This window comes from Engystomops pustulosus, chromosome 3, assembly GCF_040894005.1.
Source record: "Engystomops pustulosus chromosome 3, aEngPut4.maternal, whole genome shotgun sequence".
Taxonomy (NCBI): Eukaryota; Metazoa; Chordata; class Amphibia; order Anura; family Leptodactylidae; genus Engystomops; species Engystomops pustulosus.
Genome location: NC_092413.1, coordinates 225971185 through 225995169, shown reverse-complemented (window position 1 = coordinate 225995169; position 23985 = coordinate 225971185).

Genomic DNA, 23985 nt, shown 5'->3' with positions numbered 1-23985 from the left:
GCCACCTCAGTGGCGGCACACAGTCTAGTCCATCTCAGTGGAGGCACACAGTATAGGCCACCTCAGTGGAGGCACACAGTATAGGCCACCTCAGTGGCGGCATACAGTCTAGGAGCCCTCAGTGGTGGGATATAGTCTAGGAGGCCTCAGTGTTTGGATACAGTGTTGAACACTTCAGTAGGTGGATAAATTCTAGTACCGCTTAGTGAATAAACATAGTTTATGACACCTCAGAAGGAGCAAAGAAGTTCCCACCCATCCTCTGTATACATCAAACACAATGGGACACATTGGGGCAGATTTACTTACCCGGTCCATTCGCGATCCAGCGGCGCGTTCTCTGTGCTGGATTCGGGTCCGGCCGGGATTTAATAAGGTAGTTCCCCCGACGTCCACCAGGTGGCGCTGTTGCGCTGAAAAGCATCTGAATGCGCCGGAATACACCAGCTCGGACCAAGTGAAGGTAAGCGCTTCCCAAGCGCCACGCCCCCCGATTTCTGTTGCGCGCATGCCGGCGCCGATGCGCCACAATCCGATCGCGTGCGCCAAAATCCTGGGGCAATTCAGGTACAATCGGCGCAGATCGGAAATATTCGGGTAACACGTCGGGAAAACGCGAATCGGGCCCTTAGTAAATGACCCCCATGCGTTTTCCGACGAGAATGAACTATGCCGCGATTCAAAAAGATCATGCGCCTGAATTCCTGCATGTGTCGCTTCCCCGATCAGGTTCGCCGGAGTTCACCTTCTTCTTCCTGGTGCAAGTAAGTGCATGTGTTGCGACAGAATATTAAAGTTAAATCCTGCGCGCAGTCCAAATTAGTCGGATAATAAGACTGGACAAATTTCTGTCGGATGAAAGCCGGCGTGTACGACAAAATCCCCTTCTAAATTCCTGTCCCAGCCGTGTAATCCCCGAAAATGTCGGAATATTCAACGAAATTGCGTAACGCAGACCCTTAGTAAATAAGCCCCAATATTCAAGCCTTGACTTCAGGTTAACCGATGGTCATTTCTCTGATTGATTTGCTGCAAGAGAATTGTTCTTTGCCACTAACCTGAAATACTATAGTTTTTTCTGTTTCCTCATCTCCAGTGAGGAAATTTTCCATAAAAATAAGAAATTTAATAGAAACGATATAAATGACGATATTGCCATCTCTAAGGAAATTTATTTCTAACTTACTGACAATTCCCAGAACTCTGCTATTTCTACCTGAGACATTCACAAATGTGTAACTCCTGATGTAAGGAGAAGATAAATGTGAGAGGCAGAGGAAGACGCTGGGAAGAAGAGGACACAGACTCATATTCACCTGTCACTGTGCAGCCAGGACCTTCATACTGACAGGTAAGTGACACCTGGGTACTGTGATGTCTGGGTGAGGAGTGTCAGGTCCTGTGATGTCTGGGTGAGGGGTTTCAGGTCCTGTGATGTCTGGGTGAGGGGTGTCAGGTCCTGTGATGTCTGGGTGAGGGGTGTCAGGTCCTGTGATGTCTGGGTGAGGGGTGTCAGGCTCATGTGATGTCTGGGTGAGGGGTCTTAGGTCCTGTGATGTCTGGGTGAGGGGTGTCAGGTCCTGTGATGTCTGAGTGAGGGGTGTCAGGTCCTGTGATGTCTGCGTGAGGGGTGTCAGGTCCTGTGATGTCTGGGTGAGGGGTGTCAGGCTCCTGTGATGTCTGAGTGAGGGGTGTCAGGTCCTGTGATGTCTGGGTAAGGGGTGTCAGGCTCCTGTGATGTCTGGGTGAGGGGTGTCAGGTCCTGTGATGTCTGGGTGAGGGGTGTCAGGTCCTGTGATGTCTGGGTGAGGGGTGTCAGGTCCTGTGATGTCTGGGTGAGGGGTGTCAGGTCCTGTGATGTCTGGGTGAGGGGTGTCAGGCTCCTGTGATGTCTGGGTGAGGGGTGTCAGGTCCTGTGATGTCTGGGTGAGGGGTGTCAGGTCCTCTGATGTCTGGGTGAGGGGTGTCAGGTCCTGTGTTGTCTGGGTGAAAGGTGTCAGGTCCTGTAATGTCTGGGTGAGAGGTGTCAGGCTCCTGTGATGTCTGGGTGGGGGGTGTCAGGTCCTGTGATGTCTGGGTGAGGGGTGTCAGGTCCTGTGATGTCTGGGTGAGGGGTGTCAGGTCCTGTGATGTCTGGGTGAGGGGTGTCAGGCTCCTGTGATGTCTGGGTGAGGGGTGTCAGGTACTCTGATGTCTGGGTGAGGGGTGTCAGGTCCTGTGATGTCTGGGTGAGGGGTGTCAGGTCCTGTGATGTCTGGGTGAGGGGTGTCAGGCTCCTGTGATGTCTGGGTGAGGGGTGTCAGGCTCCTGTGATGTCTGGGTGACGGGTGTCAGGTCCTGTGATGTCTGGGTGAGTGGTGTCAGGTCCTGTGATGTCTGGGTGAGGGGTGTCAGGTCCTGTGATGTCTGGGTGAGTGGTGTCAGGTCCTGTGATGTCTGGGTGAGGGGTGTCAGGCTCCTGTGATGTCTGGGTGAGGGGTGTCAGGTCCTGTGATGTCTGAGTGAGGGGTGTCAGGCTCCTGTGATGTCTGGGTGAGTGGTGTCAGGCTCCTGTGATGTCTGGGTGAGGGGTGTCAGGTCCTGTGATGTCTGGGTGAGGGGTGTCAGGCTCCTGTGATGTCTGGGTGAGGGGTGTCAGGTCCTGTGATGTCTGGGTGAGGGGTGTCAGGCTCCTGTGATGTCTGGGTGAGTGGTGTCAGGTCCTGTGATGTCTGGGTGAGGGGTGTCAGGTCCTGTGATGTCTGGGTGAGGGGTGTCAGGTCCTGTGATGTCTGGGTGAGGGGTGTCAGGTCCTGTGATGTCTGGGTGAGGGGTGTCAGGTCCTGTGATGTCTGGGTGAGGGGTGTCAGGCCCTGTGATGTCTGGGTGAGGGGTGTCAGGTCCTGTGATGTCTGGGTGAGGGGTGTCAGGTCCTGTGATGTCTGGGTGAGGGGTGTCAGGCTCCTGTGATGTCTGGGTGAGGGGTGTCAGGCTCCTGTGATGTCTGGGTGAGGGGTGTCAGGCTCATGTGATGTCTGGGTGAGAGGTGTCAGGTCCTGTGATGTCTGGGTGAGGGGTGTCAGGCTCCTGTGATGCCTGGGTGAGGGGTGTCAGGTCCTGTGATGTCTGCCAGTCTGCCCAGTCTGCCCCCTTTCAGGAAAATTTGGCATTTGAACCGGCATACTCTGATCAACTGTTTTCTGGACACTTCCCATAGTCACAAACCACTTGTCCGGTTGCTGCTGAGCTCTTTCTCGATTCCCAGGTTTTCCACTGCTCGCAGTCTGTGGGTGATGATGACATTGTTGACCTAGTGGAAGAAGTGTGTAAAGAGGTGTCGGATGATGAGGAGACACGGTTGTCAGACAGTGGTGAAGTTGTTGTCAGGGCAGGAATTTCCGAGGGGGGAGCAGACTGAGGGATCGGAGGATGATGAGGTGACAGACCCAAGCTGGGTTGATAGGCCGGGTGAACACAGTGCTTCTGAGGCGGAGGCAAATCCTCGACGAGAACAGGTTAGAAGAGGCAGTGGTGGGGCCAGACGGAGAGGCAGGGCCAGAGCTGGTGCATCTGCGCCAAATGTTTTACGTAGTGAAGCTCCCGTGGCGAGGGCTAAATTTTCAGAAGTCTGGAGGTTCTTTAAAGAAACAGCGGATGACCGACGGACTGTGGTGTGCAACCTGTGCCACACCAGGATCAGCAGGGGTTCCACCACTACCAGCTTAATCACCACCAGTATGCGCAGGCATATGAATGCTAAACACCCCACTCAATGGAACCGAGGCCGTTCACCTCCGGCCGGGCACACCACTGCTCCTTACCCTGTGTCATCTGCTGCCTCTGCTAGTCAGCCCCCTGCCCAGGACCCCGGCCCAAACACCTCCCGTGCGAAAACCACACCTACGCCTCCACGATCCTCTACAGCATCCACCAATGTCTCCATGCGCAGCGTTCAGCTGTCTATACCCCACATCTCCAAATTTCTCAGCCTGGAGATGCTGCCCTATAGGCTGGTAGAGACCGATGCCTTCCGCAACCTCATGGCGGCGGCCGCCCCTCGGTATTCGGTCCCCAGCCGCCACTACTTTTCCAGATGTGCCGTCCCAGCCCTCCACCAGCACGTGTCAGACAAAATCATCCGTGCCCTGACCAACGCCGTTTCTGACAAGGTCCACCTGACCACGGACACGTGGACGAGTGCTGCCGGGCAGGGCCACTATATATCGCTGATGGCACATTGGGTTAACTTGGTGGAGGCTGGGACCGAGTCTGACCCTGGGGCTGGTCATATACTGCCGATGCCGAGGATTGCGGGGCCTACCTCGGTCCAGGTCCCTCAGGCATACTATGCCTCCTCCTCCCACCCCTCCTCCACCTCCTCCTCCGAATTACCATCCGTGGGCATGGCGCCATCAGTCGGTAGCTCTAGGCACAGCAGCAGTGCCGTTGCTAAGCGACAGCAGGCGGTGCTCAAACTGCTGAGCCTAGGCGATAAAAGGCACACCGCCCAAGAGCTATTACAGGGCATCACGGCGCAGATTGATCTGTGGCTGGCACCGCTGAACCTGAAGCCAGGCATGGTTGTGTGTGACAACGGCTGTAACCTGGTGGCGGCTCTGCAACTCGGCAGACTGACACATGTGCCATGCCTGGCCCATGTGTTAAATCTCATAGTTCAGTGGTTCCTCAAGACATACCCCAATCTGTCTGATTTGCTCACGAAGGTGCGCCGCATCTGTGCGCATTTCAGGAAGTCCAGCACAGATGCTGCCACTCTCAGGGCAGCGCAGCGCTGCCTCCAACTGCCCGCTCACCGATTGTTGTGCGACATGCCCACGAGGTGGAATTCAACATTAACCATGTTATCCAGAGTTTACCAGCAGCGCAGAGCGATTGTAGACTGCCACCAAAACTGGTAGTCAGGTCAGTCAGCTTCCTCAAGTCTACAATGAGGAGTGGACGTGGATGTCTGATATCTGTCAGGTGCTGAGTAACTTCGAGGAGTCAACACAGATGGTCAGTGGCGATGCCGCCATCATCAGCCTCACCATCCCGCTGCTTGGCCTGTTGAAAAACTCTCTGGTCAGCATGAAGTCGGAAGCTTTGCGCTCGTCACAAGAGACGGGGGAAGAAGATTTCCTTGTTGATAACCAAAGCACCCTCAGGTCTGTTTCTCAGCGCATATCGGAGGAGGTGGAGGAGGATGAGGAGGAAGAGGAGGAGAATGTTGGCGAGACAGAAGAGGAGAGCATTGCTCAGTCCTTCACTGTTCAGCGTGTATGAGCAGAAGAAGAAGAGTTGGAGGAGGAGGAAATGGAGAGTCAGGCCAGTGAGGGGAGTGAATTCTTGCACGTTGGGACTCTGGCGCATATGGCAGATTTCATGCTAGGCTGCCTATCCGGTGACCCTCGTGTTCAAAGAATTTATTCCAGCACCGATTACTGGGTATTCACTCTCCTGGACCCACGGTAAAAGCAAAATCTTTCCACTCACATCCCTGGAGAGGAAAGGAGTGTGAGAATGCATGAATACCAGCAGGCCCTGGTGCACAAGCTGAAAGAGTATTTCCCTTCTGACAGCGCTGGCGGCAGAGGGCGTACTTCTGCGGGACAAGTGGCGAGGGAGAGTAGGCGAGCAGGCAGCTTGTCCAGCACTGGCAGGGGTACGCTTTACAAGGCCTTTGCCAGTTTTATGTCACCCCAGCAAGACACTGTCACCTGTCCCCAGTCTCGGCAGAGTAGGGCTGATCTTTACAGAAAGATGGTGAGGGAGTACGTAGCTGACCATACCATCGTCCTAAATGATCACACAGCTCCCTACAACTACTGGGTTTCAAAGCTGAACATGTGGCACAAACTGGTGCTGTACGCCTTGGAGGTTCTTGCCTGCCCTGCCGCTAGCGTGTTGTCTGAGCGGGTTTTCAGTGCAGCTGGTGGCATCATCACCAGCGTACACGCCTGTCGACTGACAGCGCTGACAGGCTGACGCTTATCAAGATGAATAAAGCCTGGATTTCTCAGGATTTCCATTCTCCACCAGGTGAAAGAAGCTCAACCTGAATAATGTATGCACTCCTCCTCCTCATTTTCCTCCTTCCCCTCCTCTTTGTACACTAAAGCAGAGGCAACTGGCTATTTTTTGCCAGGGCCAACTGGCTCTAGCTATAGTACTCTATGTATTTAATTTTTCTGGAGCCTCTGTTTTAAACAATTTTTGGGAGTGCCACATACAGGTACTCTATGTATTTAATTTTTCAGGAGGGCCACCTACCCGGTCCTCTGGTTTGAAAACTTTTTTGGACTGCCACATACAGGCACTCAATCTATTTAATTTTTCTGGAGGACCACCTACCTGCTTCTCTGGTTTAAAAACTTTTTTGGACTGCCACATACAGGTACTATCGGAATTTAATTGTCTCCATAGCAGCCTCCACACGTCGACTTTATAGCTGCCTCCACACGTTGTCTCCATTGCTTCCTCCACACAGCATCTCCATAGCTGCCTCCAAAAGTCGTCCATATAGCTGCCTCCATACATCGTCCCCTTAGCAAATGAGCTGTGTCAGGCAGAATTTTGGGTTGTTTTCATGGCTTCCACATCAAACTTGGTAACTTTGTCGCCACCCTGCTGTGTTATCCACAAAATATACTGGCAAACTTTTATCATTTACCGATATTATTTCAGCGCTTCTTGCGCATCTGTTTACATTCTCCTCTCCTGCCATAACTAAGCCAATTACTTAAGAACAGTACTTTACTTGATCTTATACAAAAGGTTCTTAGAAGTGTTGTTTGTAGCCCCCGCCTGCTTTGAAAATTATAATTTTTTCAAAGTAAATGCTTCTGGCCCCCAGGCCCATTTTGGGTGGGTAGGAGCCGAGAGGCAGGGGCTTGGACAGAAGAAAGCTCGCCTGACAGCGGACAGCCAGCTCCATCCCAAGATGCAACATAGTTTTAACTGCAGCACCTTTAATTTACTACTACTTTACTGCCTCCATACATCGTCCCCTTATCAAACGAGCTGCGTCAGGCCGAATTTTCGGGTGTTTCACCAGATACATAATGGAACTCGGCCCATCTGTCGCCGCCATGCTGGAGACCTGAAGTTTCAATCATAGCAGCGCAATATGGATGCCCCATACTGTCGCTTTTAATCATGGAAGTCGTCTCCATGGCTGCCTCCACATGTCATCCCCAGCGCTTCTTGCTCACTTCCTTTGGTTCCTCTCTGCCACCCATTGGTTTGAAGCCTGAGTCCATTTAGGGTATGTCGCCATGACACTCTCTAGCCTGCCGCTGCCTCTGCATGCCATCCCCTATAGTGTCAGGGTCAATTATTGTATGTTTTAGATGCCATCTAGCCTCTTTCGGTCACTCTGTCATGGCCATGCTGTTGCCCATAATTTTGGCATAATGGTGCTATTAAGCAGCCTCAGAGGCATCCATGCATGCTGCCCCTGCTGTTTCCTGTCCATTTTCGTGGTGTTTACATCATTTCCTGAGGTTTCCAGGTGTTTGGCCAAGCTTCCCTGTGCAGAGCCTTGGTCCCCTTGAAAAATGCTCGAGTCTCCCATTGACTTCAATGGGGCTCGTTATTCGAGCATCGGGAAAAGTTTGTCTCGAATAACAAGCACCCGAGCATTTTAGTGCTCGCTCATCTCTAATCCAGACCTATTATCAGGAAGCGTCAGCATTGGTCTCCTTGGAATCTGTATGTGCAGGAGATATCAGTGTGAAAGCCGCTCATTGAGGTAGAGAAGCCACGTGACTCATGTATCAAATCCATGTTGTGTTATCTCTTCCATTAGGACGAAGAATGAGAAGATCTGTACTTCTTCTTCTCCTGATACATATAATTTCAGCCGTTGTACATTTGGAGGTTCCTCAGTGCAGCCTGAAGCTGATCAGTGATGTGGAGTCTACCTCAGGTCCAGGAGATGTGACCATTGGAGGGATCATAGAACTGTCCACCTCCGCAAAGGCTTCTAATATTTCTCACTCCTCGCAGGAAGTATTACGGTGTGACTGGTAAGTCTCCCTTAACCCCCTGATAACACGGCCAGTATCATTGACTTAACTGTTTTAGTACTTTTCGTTGGTATGTGGAGTTTAATATGAATGGGACGTTATATTTTTAAAAGGAATATTTTATGTTTTACTCCTACACATATTTATGCACATAATGCAGATAATGCAGATTATGCAGCCCCTTTAGTATACCGCCATCCCCCTGTAGTATACAGCCATCCCCCTGTAGTATATAGCCAGCCAGCCTCCTTTAGTAGCCAACCAACCCCCTTTAGTAGCCAGCCAGCCCCCAGTTTGCCCAGCACTTAAAAAAATAAACTTACATACTCACCTTCGGGTGGTCTCGATGCTCGGCGCGGCTCCTATTTTTTCTTCTCCGCAATGCTCCTGTCCCCATGGCTCCTCTTCTGTCTGCTGTAACAGCCAGCAGAGCCGCAGGCATGCACTCTGCCGGCCGGCGCACACTATGATGCGGACGCTGATGACGTCACAGTGTGCGCCGGCTGGCATAGCGCATGACCCCGTCTCTGCCGGCTGTTACCTCATAGAGAAGACTGAAGAGGAGCAGCGGGCACCGGAGCATCGTGGATAAGACAGAGGAGGAGCCGCGACAAGCATCAGGGGCACCGGAAGGTGAGTATGTAAGTTTATTTTTTTTATTGACTCGTGTCTTGTATTTAGGCCAATGTCCTTATCTGTTTTCCGGCCATCTGTACCGATTTTTATTTATTTAGTTAGCGCTCTTAGCTGGTACATTTTGTTTTATTTATTTTATATTTTGGACCGGGAGAAGGGGGCTTCCCGCTCCTGAAATGCGTTGTCCATTATTTATTAAGAAATTAAACATCATGTTTAACCATGTAGCGCGTCCGTATATTTCTGGCATTTTCTTCCTTGTCTATATAAGATTAGTTAGAGCAGCAGACACTTAGAGCAAACCAGCCCCTTTACTATAATAGCCACTGTGGGGGCACCATTACTAAATCGGCTACCGTGAGGGCACTATGACTATATTGGCTACAATGTGGGGCACTATGACTATATTGGCTACAATGTGGGGCACTATGACTATATAGGCTAGTGTCGGAGCAGTAGGGGACTACTTTGGGGACAATGTGAATATATTGACTATTCTGGGGGCACTGATATCATATTAGCTACTATGGGGGAACTGATACTATGTTGGATACCATAAGGGCACTGTTACTGTGTTGGCTGCTGTGGGGACACTATGACTATATAGGCTACTGTCGGGGCACTGTGACTACATTGGTTACTGTGGGGGTATTGTTGTACATGGGCGATGTTATTATATTGGCTACTGAGGGGACATGATAGTGATCTCTACCTGAGCAACAAAACAGTCATAAATTTAGAAGAAGGTGCTAAAATGTTTGTTTCCTATATATGGAAGAAGCTGGCATGGCAGCTAGGGGGAAACAAATGTTGAATCCTCACATGTGAGGCACCAGATTTACAGTAAGTGCTTTTATTACCCATGAGCTCATACATTTCCAGCCTCTCTCCTGTGCTTTGTTCTGGATCTATGTCGTGATCTTGGTTCTTGTGGTAAGCTTGGTTATTGTCCTGTATCTATGTAGTGATCTTGGTTCTGGTAAGGTATTCTTGTGGTTAGCCTGGTTCTTGTCCCATATATATGTATTGATCTTGTTTCTGGTAAGATATTTTTGTGGTAAGCTTGGTTCTTGTCCTGTATCTATGTAGTGATCTTGGTTCTGGTAAGGTATTTTTGTGGTAAGCTTGGTTCTTGTCCCGTATCTATTTAGTGATCTTGGTTCTGGTAAGGTATTCTTGTGCTAAGCTTGGTTCTTGTCCTGTATCTATGTAGTGATTTTGGTTCTGGTAAGGTATTCTTGTGGTAAGCTTGGTTCTTGTCCTGTATCTATGTAGTGATCTTAGTTCTGGTAAGGTATTCTTGTGGTAACCTGGTTCTTGTCCCGTATCTATGTAGTGATCTTGGTTCTGGTAAGGTATTCTTGTGGTAAGCCTGGTTCTTATCCTGTATCTATGTAGTGAATTGGGTTCTGGTAAGGTATTCTTGTGGTAAGCTTGGTTCTTGCACCGTATCTATGTAGTGATTTTGGTTCTGGTAAGGTATTCTTGTGTTAAGCTTGGTTCTTGTCCATTATCTATGTAGTGATCTTGGTTCTGGTAAGGTATTCTTGTGGTAAGCTTGGTTCTTGTCCTGTATATACCTAGTGATCTTGGTTCCGGTAAGGTATTTTTGTGGTAAGCTTGGTTCTTGTCCCGTCTCTATGTAGTGATCTTGGTTCTGGTAAGGTGTTCTTGTGGTAAGCTTGGTTCTTATCCTGTATCTATGTAGTGACTTGGGTTCTGGTAAGGTATTCTTGTGGTAAGCTTGGTTCTTGTCCCGTATCTACTTAGAGATTTTGGTTCTGGTAAGGTATTCTTGTGGTAAGCCTGGTTCTTGTCCCATACATATGTATTGATCTTGGTTCTGGTAAGGTATTCCTGTGGTAAGCTTGGTTCTTGTCCCGTATCTATGTAGTGATCTTGGTTCTGGTAAGGTATTCTTGTGGTAAGCTTGGTTCTTGCCCTGTATCTATGTAGTGATCTTGGTTCTGGTAAGGTATTCTTGTGGTAAGCTTGGTTGTTGTCCTGTATCTATGTAGTGATCTTGGTTCTGGTAAGGTATTTTTGTGGTAAGCTTGGTTGTTGTCCCATATCTATGTAGTGATCTTGGTTCTGGTAAGGTATTCTTGTGGTAAGCCTGGTTCTTATCCTGTATCTACGTAGTGAATTGGGTTCTGGTAAGGTATTCTTGTGGTAAGCTTGGTTCTTGTCCTGTACTTATGTAGTGATCTTGGTTCGGTAAGGTATTTTTGTGGTAAGCTTGGTTCTTGTCCCGTCTCTATGTAGTGATCTTGGTTCTGGTAAGTCATGTTTGTGGTAAGCTTGGTTCTTTTCCCGTCTCTATGTAGTGATCTTGGTTCTGGTAAGGTATTCTTGTGGTAAACTTGGTTCTTGTCCCGTGTCTATGTAGTGATCTTGGTTCTGGTAAGGTGTTCTTTTGGTAAGCGTGGTTCTTATCCTGTATCAATGTAGTAACTTGGGTTCTGGTAAGGTATTCTTGTGGTAAGCTTGGTTCTTGTCCCGTATATATGTATTGATCTTGGTTCTGGTAAGGTATTCCTGTGGTAAGCTTGGTTCTTGTCCTGTATCTATGTAGTGATCTTGGTTCTGGTAAGGTATTCTTGTGGTAAGCTTGGTTCTTGTCCCGTATCTATGTAGTGATCTTGGTTCTGGTAAGGTGTTCTTCTGGTAAGCGTGGTTCTTATCCTGTATCAATGTAGTGACTTGGGTTCTGGTAAGGTATTCTTGTGGTAAGCTTGGTTCCTGTCCCATATATATGTATTGATCTTGGTTCTGGTAAGGTATTCCTGTGGTGAGCTTGGTTCTTGTCCTGTATCCATGTAGTGATCTTGGTTCTGGTAAGGTATTCTTGTGGTAAGCTTAGTTCTTGTCCCGTATCTATGTAGTGATTTTGTTTCTGGTAATGTATTCTTGTGGTAACCTGGTTCTTGTCCTGTATCTATGTACTGATCTTGGTTCTGGTAAGTTATTCTTGTGGTAAGCCTGGTTCTTATCTTGTATCCGGAGATGAGGATCTTTCACCAGGATCTGCTGCTGTCTTGTCTGGGTACTGGATTTTGTGTTCTGTGTCCTGGGCCATAACCTGTTGCAGATTGCTGCTATCTGGAGTTGAAGCATCAGCACACAGTCAGTTATATTCATTGTGATCTTTACTGGAGATACACAGCAACCATTACATGCCTAACATGGGATCTCAAAAACATGGAGGATACAAGAGAGATCTAACAAGCAGAGTAGTAAAACACTGGCACCACAGTTTATAAGCAAACACATTAACACTTAACACAGCGCCACCTGCTGTCTGTATGACCAAAGTCCTCTAACATAAGCTAAAGATGTTGTATATTAATAATTCCAATAATAATAATTCTTTATTTATATAGCGCACACAGATTACGCAGCGCTGCACAAATCATGTCAAACTGTTCCCGTCCCCATGGGGCCCACAATCTAAACAGCCTAACAGTATGTTTTTGGGAGGAAACCGGAGTGCCCGGAGGAAGCCCACACAAACACAGAGAGAACATACAAACTCGAACCCAGGACCCCAGCGCTGCAAGGCAGAAGTGTTACTCACCCAGCCACCGTGCCACTGACCCATCATTACATCACTACTGACAATATATGATGTCACAGCTTATCTCCTCCTCCCTGTACAATGACCTCTATATAGATAACACTGACCCATCATTACATCACTACTGACAATAGATGATGTCACAGCTTATCTCCTCCTCCCTGTACAATGACCTCTATATAGATAACACTGACCCATCATTACATCACTACTGACAATAGATGATGTCACAGCTTATCTCCTCCCCCTCCCTGTACAGTGACCTCTATATAGATAACACTGACCCATCATTACATCACTACTGACAATAGACGATGTCACAGCTTATCTCCTCCCCCTCCCTGTACAATGACCTCTATATAGATAACACTGACCCATCATTACATCACTACTGACAATAGATGATGTCACAGCTTAGCTCCTCCCCCATCCTTTACAATGACCTCTATATAGATAACACTGACCCATCATTACATCACTACTGTCTATAGATGACGTCACAGCTTATCCCCTCCTCCTCCCTCTACAATGACCTCTATATAGATAGCACTGATCCATCATTACATCACTACTGACAATAGGTGATGTCACAGCTTATCTCCTCCCCCTCCCTGTACAATGACCTCTATATAGATAACACTGACCCGTCACTACATCACTACTGACAATAGATGATGTCACAGCTTATCTCCTCCCCCTCCCTGTACAATGACCTCTATATAGATAACACTGACCCATCATTACATCACTAAAGACAATAGATGATGTCACAGCTTATCTCCTCCTCCTCTCTGTGCAATGAACTCTATATAGATAACACTGACACATCACTACATCACCACTGACAATAGATGATGTCACAGCTCATCTCCTTCCCCTTTCTGTACAATGACCTCTATATAGATAATACTGAACCATCATTACATCACTACTGACAATAGATTATGTCACAGCTTATCTCCTCCCCCTCCCTCTACAATGACCTCTATACAGATAACAATGACCCATCATTACATCACTACTGACAATAGATGATGTCACAGCTTATCTCCTCCCCCTCCCTGTACAATGACCTCTATATAGATAACACTGACCCGTCATTACATCACTACTGACAATAGATGATGTCACAGCTTATCTCCTCCCCCTCCCTGTACAATGACCTCTATATAGATAACACTGATCCGTCATTACATCACTAAAGACAATAGATGATGTCACAGCTTATCCCCTCCTCCTCCCTGTGCAATGACCTCTATACAGATAACACTGACCCATCATTACATCACTAATGACAATAGATGATGTCACAGCTTATCTCCTCCCTCTGTACAATGACCTCTATATAGATAACACTGACCCGTCACTACATGACTTCTGACAATAGATGATGTCACAGCTTATCTCCTCCCCCTCCCTGTACAATGACCTCTATATAGATAACACTGACCTATCATTACATCACTACTGACAATAGATGATGTCATAGCTTATCTGCTCCCCTCCCTGTACAATGGCCTCTATATAGATAACACTGACATATCATTACATCACTACTGACAATAGGTGATGTCACAGCTTATCTCCTGCCCCTCCCTGTACAATGACCTCTATATAGATAACACTGACCGTCACTACATCACTACTGACAATAGATGATGTCACAGCTTATCTCCTCCCCCTCCCTGTACAATGACCTCTATATAGATAACACTGACCCGTCACTACATCACTACTGACAATAGATGATGTCACAGCTTATCTCCTCCCCCTCCCTGTAAAATGACCTCTATACAGATAACAATGACCCATCATTACATCACTACTGACAATAGATGATGTCACAGCTTATCTCCTCCCCCTCCCTGTACAATGACCTCTATATTGATAACACTGACCCATCATTACATCACTACTGACATTAGATGATGTCACAGCTTATCTCCTGCCCCTCCCTGTACAATGACCTCTATATAGATAACACTGACCCGTCACTACATCACTACTGACAATAGATGATGTCACAGCTTATCTCCTCCCCCTCCCTGTACAATGACCTCTATATAGATAACACTGACCCATCATTACATCACTACTGACAATAGATGATGTCACAGCTTATCCCCTCCCCCTCCCTGTACAATGACCTCTATATAGATAACACTGACCCATCATTACATCACTACTGATAATAGATGATGTCACAGCTTATCTCCTGCCCCTCCTGTACAATGACCTCTATATAGATAACACTGACCCGTCACTACATCACTACTGACAATAGATGATGTCACAGCTTATCTCCTCCCCCTCCCTGTACAGTGACCTCTATATAGATAACACTGACCCGTCACTACATCACTACTGACAATAGATGATGTCACAGCTTATCTCCTCCCCCTCCCTGTAAAATGACCTCTATATAGATAACACTGACCCATCATTACATCACTACTGACAATAGATGATGTCACAGCTTATCTCCTCCCCCTCCCTGTACAATGACCTCTATATAGATAGCACTGATCCATCATTACATCACTACTGACAATAGGTGATGTCACAGCTTATCTCCTCCCCCTCCCTGTACAATGACCTCTATATAGATAACACTGACCCGTCACTACATCACTACTGACAATAGATGATGTCACAGCTTATCTCCTCCCCCTCCCTGTACAATGACCTCTATATAGATAACACTGATCCACCATTACATCACTAAAGACAATAGATGATGTCACAGCTTATCTCCTCCTCCTCTCTGTGCAATGAACTCTATATAGATAACACTGACACATCACTACATCACCACTCACAATAGATGATGTCACAGCTCATCTCCTTCCCCTTTCTGTACAATGACCTCTATATAGATAATACTGAACCATCATTACATCACTACTGACAATAGATTATGTCACAGCTTATCTCCTCCCCCTCCCTCTACAATGACCTCTATACAGATAACAATGACCCATCATTACATCACTACTGACAATAGATGATGTCACAGCTTATCTCCTCCCCCTCCCTGTACAATGACCTCTATATAGATAACACTGACCCGTCATTACATCACTACTGACAATAGATGATGTCACAGCTTATCTCCTCCCCCTCCCTGTACAATGACCTCTATATAGATAACACTGATCCGTCATTACATCACTAAAGACAATAGATGATGTCACAGCTTATCCCCTCCTCCTCCCTGTGCAATGACCTCTATACAGATAACACTGACCCATCATTACATCACTAATGACAATAGATGATGTCACAGCTTATCTCCTCCCTCTGTACAATGACCTCTATATAGATAACACTGACCCGTCACTACATGACTTCTGACAATAGATGATGTCACAGCTTATCTCCTCCCCCTCCCTGTACAATGACCTCTATATAGATAACACTGACCTATCATTACATCACTACTGACAATAGATGATGTCATAGCTTATCTGCTCCCCTCCCTGTACAATGGCCTCTATATAGATAACACTGACATATCATTACATCACTACTGACAATAGGTGATGTCACAGCTTATCTCCTGCCCCTCCCTGTACAATGACCTCTATATAGATAACACTGACCCGTCACTACATCACTACTGACAATAGATGATGTCACAGCTTATCTCCTCCCCCTCCCTGTACAATGACCTCTATATAGATAACACTGACCCGTCACTACATCACTACTGACAATAGATGATGTCACAGCTTATCTCCTCCCCCTCCCTGTAAAATGACCTCTATACAGATAACAATGACCCATCATTACATCACTACTGACAATAGATGATGTCACAGCTTATCTCCTCCCCCTCCCTGTACAATGACCTCTATATTGATAACACTGACCCATCATTACATCACTACTGACATTAGATGATGTCACAGCTTATCTCCTGCCCCTCCCTGTACAATGACCTCTATATAGATAACACTGACCCGTCACTACATCACTACTGACAATAGATGATGTCACAGCTTATCTCCTCCCCCTCCCTGTACAATGACCTCTATATAGATAACACTGATCCATCATTACATCACTAAAGACAATAGATGATGTCACAGCTTATCTCCTCCCTTCCCTGTACAATGACCTCTATATAGATAACACTGACCCATCATTACATCACTATTGACCATAGATGATGTCACAGCTTATCTCCTTCCCCTTTCTGTACAATGACCTCTATATAGATAACACTGACCCATCATTACATCACTACTGACAATAGATGATGTCACAGCTTATCCCCTCCCCCTCCCTGTACAATGACCTCTATATAGATAACACTGACCCATCATTACATCACTACTGATAATAGATGATGTCACAGCTTATCTCCTGCCCCTCCCTGTACAATGACCTCTATATAGATAACACTGACCCGTCACTACATCACTACTGACAATAGATGATGTCACAGCTTATCTCCTCCCCCTCCCTGTACAATGACCTCTATATAGATAACACTGACCCGTCACTACATCACTACTGACAATAGATGATGTCACAGCTTATCTCCTCCCCCTCCCTGTAAAATGACCTCTATATAGATAACACTGACCCATCATTACATCACTACTGACAATAGATGATGTCACAGCTTATCTCCTCCCCCTCCCTGTACAATGACCTCTATATAGATAACACTGACCCAACACTACATCACTACTGACAATAGATGATGTCACAGCTTATCTCCTCCCCCTCCCTGTACAATGACCTCTATATAGATAACATTGACCCATCATTACATCACTACTGACAATAGATGATGTCACAGCTTATCTCCTCCCCTCCCTGTACAATGTCCTCTATATAGATAACACTGACCCATCATTACATCACTACTGACAATAGATGATGTCACAGCTTATCTCCTCCTCCTCCCTGTACAATGACCTCTATATAGATAACACTGACCCATCATTACATCACTACTGACAATAGATGATGTCACAGCTTATCTCCTCCGCCTCCCTGTACAATGACCTCTATATAGATAATACTGAACCATCATTACATCACTACTGACAATAGATTATGTCACAGCTTATCTCCTCCCCCTCCCTCTACAATGACCTCTATACAGATAACAATGACCCATCATTACATCACTACTGACAATAGATGATGTCACAGCTTATCTCCTCCCCCTCCCTGTACAATGACCTCTATATAGATAACACTGACCCGTCATTACATCACTACTGACAATAGATGATGTCACAGCTTATCTCCTCCCCCTCCCTGTACAATGACCTCTATATAGATAACACTGATCCGTCATTACATCACTAAAGACAATAGATGATGTCACAGCTTATCCCCTCCTCCTCCCTGTGCAATGACCTCTATACAGATAACACTGACCCATCATTACATCACTAATGACAATAGATGATGTCACAGCTTATCTCCTCCCTCTGTACAATGACCTCTATATAGATAACACTGACCCGTCACTACATGACTTCTGACAATAGATGATGTCACAGCTTATCTCCTCCCCCTCCCTGTACAATGACCTCTATATAGATAACACTGACCTATCATTACATCACTACTGACAATAGATGTTGTCATAGCTTATCTGCTCCCCTCCCTGTACAATGGCCTCTATATAGATAACACTGACATATCATTACATCACTACTGACAATAGGTGATGTCACAGCTTATCTCCTGCCCCTCCCTGTACAATGACCTCTATATAGATAACACTGACCCGTCACTACATCACTACTGACAATAGATGATGTCACAGCTTATCTCCTCCCCCTCCCTGTACAATGACCTCTATATAGATAACACTGACCCGTCACTACATCACTACTGACAATAGATGATGTCACAGCTTATCTCCTCCCCCTCCCTGTAAAATGACCTCTATACAGATAACAATGACCCATCATTACATCACTACTGACAATAGATGATGTCACAGCTTATCTCCTCCCCCTCCCTGTACAATGACCTCTATATTGATAACACTGACCCATCATTACATCACTACTGACATTAGATGATGTCACAGCTTATCTCCTGCCCCTCCCTGTACAATGACCTCTATATAGATAACACTGACCCGTCACTACATCACTACTGACAATAGATGATGTCACAGCTTATCTCCTCCCCCTCCCTGTACAATGACCTCTATATAGATAACACTGATCCATCATTACATCACTAAAGACAATAGATGATGTCACAGCTTATCTCCTCCCCTCCCTGTACAATGACCTCTATATAGATAACACTGACCCATCATTACATCACTATTGACCATAGATGATGTCACAGCTTATCTCCTCCCCCTTTCTGTACAATGACCTCTATATAGATAACACTGACCCATCATTACATCACTACTGACAATAGATGATGTCACAGCTTATCCCCTCCCCCTCCCTGTACAATGACCTCTATATAGATAACACTGACCCATCATTACATCACTACTGATAATAGATGATGTCACAGCTTATCTCCTGCCCCTCCCTGTACAATGACCTCTATATAGATAACACTGACCCGTCACTACATCACTACTGACAATAGATGATGTCACAGCTTATCTCCTCCCCCTCCCTGTACAATGACCTCTATATAGATAACACTGACCCGTCACTACATCACTACTGACAATAGATGATGTCACAGCTTATCTCCTCCCCCTCCCTGTAAAATGACCTCTATATAGATAACACTGACCCATCATTACATCACTACTGACAATAGATGATGTCACAGCTTATCTCCTTCCCCTCCCTGTACAATGACCTCTATATAGATAACACTGACCCAACACTACATCACTACTGACAATAGATGATGTCACAGCTTATCTCCTCCCCCTCCCTGTACAATGACCTCTATATAGATAACATTGACCCATCATTACATCACTACTGACAATAGATGATGTCACAGCTTATCTCCTCCCCTCCCTGTACAATGTCCTCTATATAGATAACACTGACCCATCATTACATCACTACTGACAATAGATGATGTCACAGCTTATCTCCTCCTCCTCCCTGTACAATGACCTCTATATAGATAACACTGACCCGTCACTACATCACTACTGACAATATGATGTCACAGCTTGTCTCCTCCCCCTCCCTGTACTATGATCTCTATATAGATAACACTGACCCATCATTACATCACTACTGACAATAGATGATATCTGTAGAGTTCAATATGTATGGGAGACTCTAAAATGAAAAGGTCATAACAGGATCTCCCCTGGGTTTATAGATGATGAATAAATTTTTGTCTGTGAATATGGGTCAGTTGGATGTAGAGGAACTGAGGTCCCGGTTTCACTCTCAGCAGTGTTTGGGTTTCTGTTCTGTTCCTTTGCCTTTTTTAGTAAGTCTTAGCATTTGTAATAAGTCATATGTATAACTCCTTCATAGGAAATCTCTCCACTTAGCGAGACATCTCCTGGTCTTCATGTTTGCCATAGAAGAAATAAACAGAAGATCTGACGTCTTACCTAATATTACCCTGGGATATAAGATCTATGACTCCTGTGTATTAGAGCATAAAGCTGTACAGAGTGCACTGAGTATACTGTCAGGAGCAGGAGAAGCCGTCCCCAACTACAACTGTGATGACAACAACAATGTGGTGGCTTTTATTGGACACTTAATGTCTTCCTCCAGCCTGTCCATAGCGGAGATAACTGGGATCTATGGATATCCTCAGGTAAGATACATCTCCAGCCTGTCCATAGCGGAGATAACTGGGATCTATGGATATCCTCAGGTAAGATACATCTCCAGCCTGTCCATAGTGGAGATAACTGGGATCTATGGATATCCTCAGGTAAGATACATCTCCAGCCTGTCCATAGCGGAGATAACTGGGATCTATGGATATCCTCAGGTAAGATACATCTCCAGCCTGTCCATAGCGGAGATAACTGGGATCTATGGATATCCTCAGGTAAGATACATCTCCAGCCTGTCCATAGCGGAGATAACTGGGATCTATGGCTATCCTCAGGTAAGATACATCTCCAACCTGTCCATAGCGGAGATAACTGGGATCTATGGATATCCTCAGGTAAGATACATCTCCAGCCTGTCCATAGCGGAGATAACTGGAATCTATGGATATCCTCAGGTAAGATACATCTCCAGCCTGTCCATAGTGGAGATAACTGGGATCTATGGATATCCTCAGGTGAGATACATCTCCAGCCTGTCCATAGCGGAGATAACTGGGATCTATGGATATCCTCAGGTGAGATACATCTCCAGCCTGTCCATAGGGGAGATAACTGGGATCTATGGATATCCTCAGGTAAGATACATCTCCAGCCTGTCCATAGCATAGATAACTGGGATCTATGGATATCCTCAGGTAAGATACATCTCCAGCCTGTCCATAGCGGAGATAACTGGGATCTATGGATATCCTCAGGTAAGATACATCTCCAGCCTGTCCATAGTGGAGATAACTGGGATCTATGGATATCCTCAGGTAAAATACATCTCCAGCCTGTCCATAGCGGAGATAACTGGGATCTATGGATATCCTCAGGTAAGATACATCTCCAGCCTGTCCATAGTGGAGATAACTGGGATCTATGGATATCCTCAGGTAAGATACATCTCCAGCCTGTCCATAGCGGAGATAACTGGGATCTATGGATATCCTCAGGTAAGATACATCTCCAGCCTGTCCATAGTGGAGATAACTGGGATCTATGGATATCTTTAGGTAAGATACATCTCCAGCCTGTCCATAGCGGAGATAACTGGGATCTATGGATATCCTCAGGTAAGATACATCTCCAGCCTGTCCATAGCGGAGATAACTGGGATCTATGGATATCCTCAGGTAAGATACATCTCCAGCCTGTCCATAGCGGAGATAACTGGGATCTATGGATATCCTCAGGTAAGATACATCTCCAGCCTGTCCATAGCGGAGATAACTGGGATCTATGGATATCCTCAGGTAAGATACATCTCCAGCCTGTCCATAGCGGAGATAACTGGGATCTATGGATATCCTCAGGTAAGATACATCTCCAGCCTGTCCATAGCGGAGATAACTGGGATCTATGGATATCCTCAGGTAAGATACATCTCCAGCCTGTCCATAGCGGAGATAACTGGGATCTATGGATATCCTCAGGTAAGATACATCTCCAGCCTGTCCATAGCGGAGATAACTGGGATCTATGGATATCCTCAGGTAAGATACATCTCCAGCCTGTCCATAGCGGAGATAACTGGGATCTATGGATATCCTCAGGTAAGATACATCTCCAGCCTGTCCATAGTGGAGATAACTGGGATCTATGGATATCCTCAGGTAAGATACATCTCCAGCCTGTCCATAGCGGAGATAACTGGGATCTATGGATATCCTCAGGTAAGATACATCTCCAGCCTGTCCATAGCGGAGGTAACTGGGATCTATGGATATCCTCAGGTAAGATACATCTCCAGCCTGTCCATAGCGGAGATAACTGGGATCTATGGATATCCTCAGGTAAGATACATCTCCAGCCTGTCCATAGTGGAGATAACTGGGATCTATGGATATCCTCAGGTAAGACACATCTCCAGCCTGTCCATAGCGGAGATAACTGGGATCTATGGATATCCTCAGGTAAGACACATCTCCAGCCTGTCCATAGCGGAGGTAACTGGGATCTATGGATATCCTCAGGTAAGACACATCTCCAGCCTGTCCATAGCGGAGGTAACTGGGATCTATGGATATCCTAAGGTAAGATACATCTCCAGCCTGTCCATAGCGGAGATAACTGGGATCTATGGATATCCTCAGGTAAGATACATCTCCAGCCTGTCCATAGCGGAGATAACTGGGATCTATGGATATCTTCAGGTAAGATACATCTCCAGCCTGTCCATAGCGGAGATAACTGGGATCTATGGATATCCTCAGGTAAGATACATCTCCAGCCTGTCCATAGCGGAGATAACTGGGATCTATGGATATCCTCAGGTAAGATACATCTCCAGCCTGTCCATAGCAGAGGTAACTGGGATCTATGGATATCCTCAGGTAAGATACATCTCCAGCCTGTCCATAGCGGAGATAACTGGGATCTATGGATATCCTCAGGTAAGATACATCTCCAGCCTGTCCATAGCGGAGATAACTGGGATCTATGGATATCCTCAGGTAAGATACATCTCCAGCCTGTCCATAGCGGAGATAACTGGGATCTATGGATATCCTCAGGTAAGATACATCTCCAGCCTGTCCATAGCGGAGATAACTGGGATCTATGGATATCCTCAGGTAAGATACATCTCCAGCCTGTCCATAGCGGAGATAACTGGGATCTATGGATATCCTCAGGTAAGATACATCTCCAGCCTGTCCATAGCGGAGATAACTGGGATCTATGGATATCCTCAGGTAAGATACATCTCCAGCCTGTCCATAGCGGAGATAACTGGGATCTATGGATATCCTCAGGTAAGATACATCTCCAGCCTGTCCATAGCGGAGATAACTGGGATCTATGGATATCCTCAGGTAAGATACATCTCCAGCCTGTCCATAGCGGAGATAACTGGGATCTATGGATATCCTCAGGTAAGATACATCTCCAGCCTGTCCATAGTGGAGATAACTGGGATCTATGGATATCCTCAGGTAAGACACATCTCCAGCCTGTCCATAGCGGAGATAACTGGGATCTATGGATATCCTCAGGTAAGATACATCTCCAGCCTGTCCATAGCGGAGATAACTGGGATCTATGGATATCCTCAGGTAATGAGTTGAAAGCATTTACTTTTGACGAAATGATCTTAAAAATGTTATTTCTTGCCTGTCCCGTACTTATTGCTCTTCCTAACAAAATTAGTTCCCATACTGTGATGATGAGATGTTATAACATCAGAACAGCTCTGTACCTACAGGATTGGCTATTATCCTACTTCTTGTCTATAAGTTTTGTAGAGCAGGTTGCTTTTGAAAATTAAAACCGGTAGTTTTTCTTTACCCATCCTGGAAAACTTATTACCATAGGAACCTCCCATGTAAGAATATTTTCACACATATTCCCATTAATTCTTTTACTTTTTAGAATTAAGTTGAAAAGGTCTCTCTTTTAGTTTTATTTACTAGAAACATGTAATCTCCAGTCCTCCCCCTGTCCTCTCCATACATCTCTCCTAATCTCCTGATATATATCACATGTAATCTCCAGTCCTCACCCTGTCCTCTCCATACATCTCTCCTAATCTCCTGATATATATCACATGTAATCTCCAGTCCTCCCCCTGTCCTCTCCATACATCTCCCCTAATCTCCTGATATATATCACATGTAATCTCCAGTCCTCCCCCTGTCCTCTCCATACATCTCTACTAATCTCCTGATATATATCACATGTAATCTCCAGTCCTCACCCTGTCCTCTCCATACATCTATCCTAATCTCCTGATATATATCACATGTAATCTCCAGTCCTCACCCTGTCCCCTCCATACATCTCTCCTAATCTCCTGATATATATCACATGTAATCTCCAGTCCTCCCCCTGTCCTCTCCATACATCTCTCCTAATCTCCTGATATATATCACATGTAATCTCCAGTCCTCCCCCTGTCCTCTCCATACATCTCTCCTAATCTCCTGATATATATCACATGTAATCTCCAGTCCTCCCCCTGTCCTTTCCATACATCTCTCCTAATCTCCTGATATATATCACATGTAATCTCC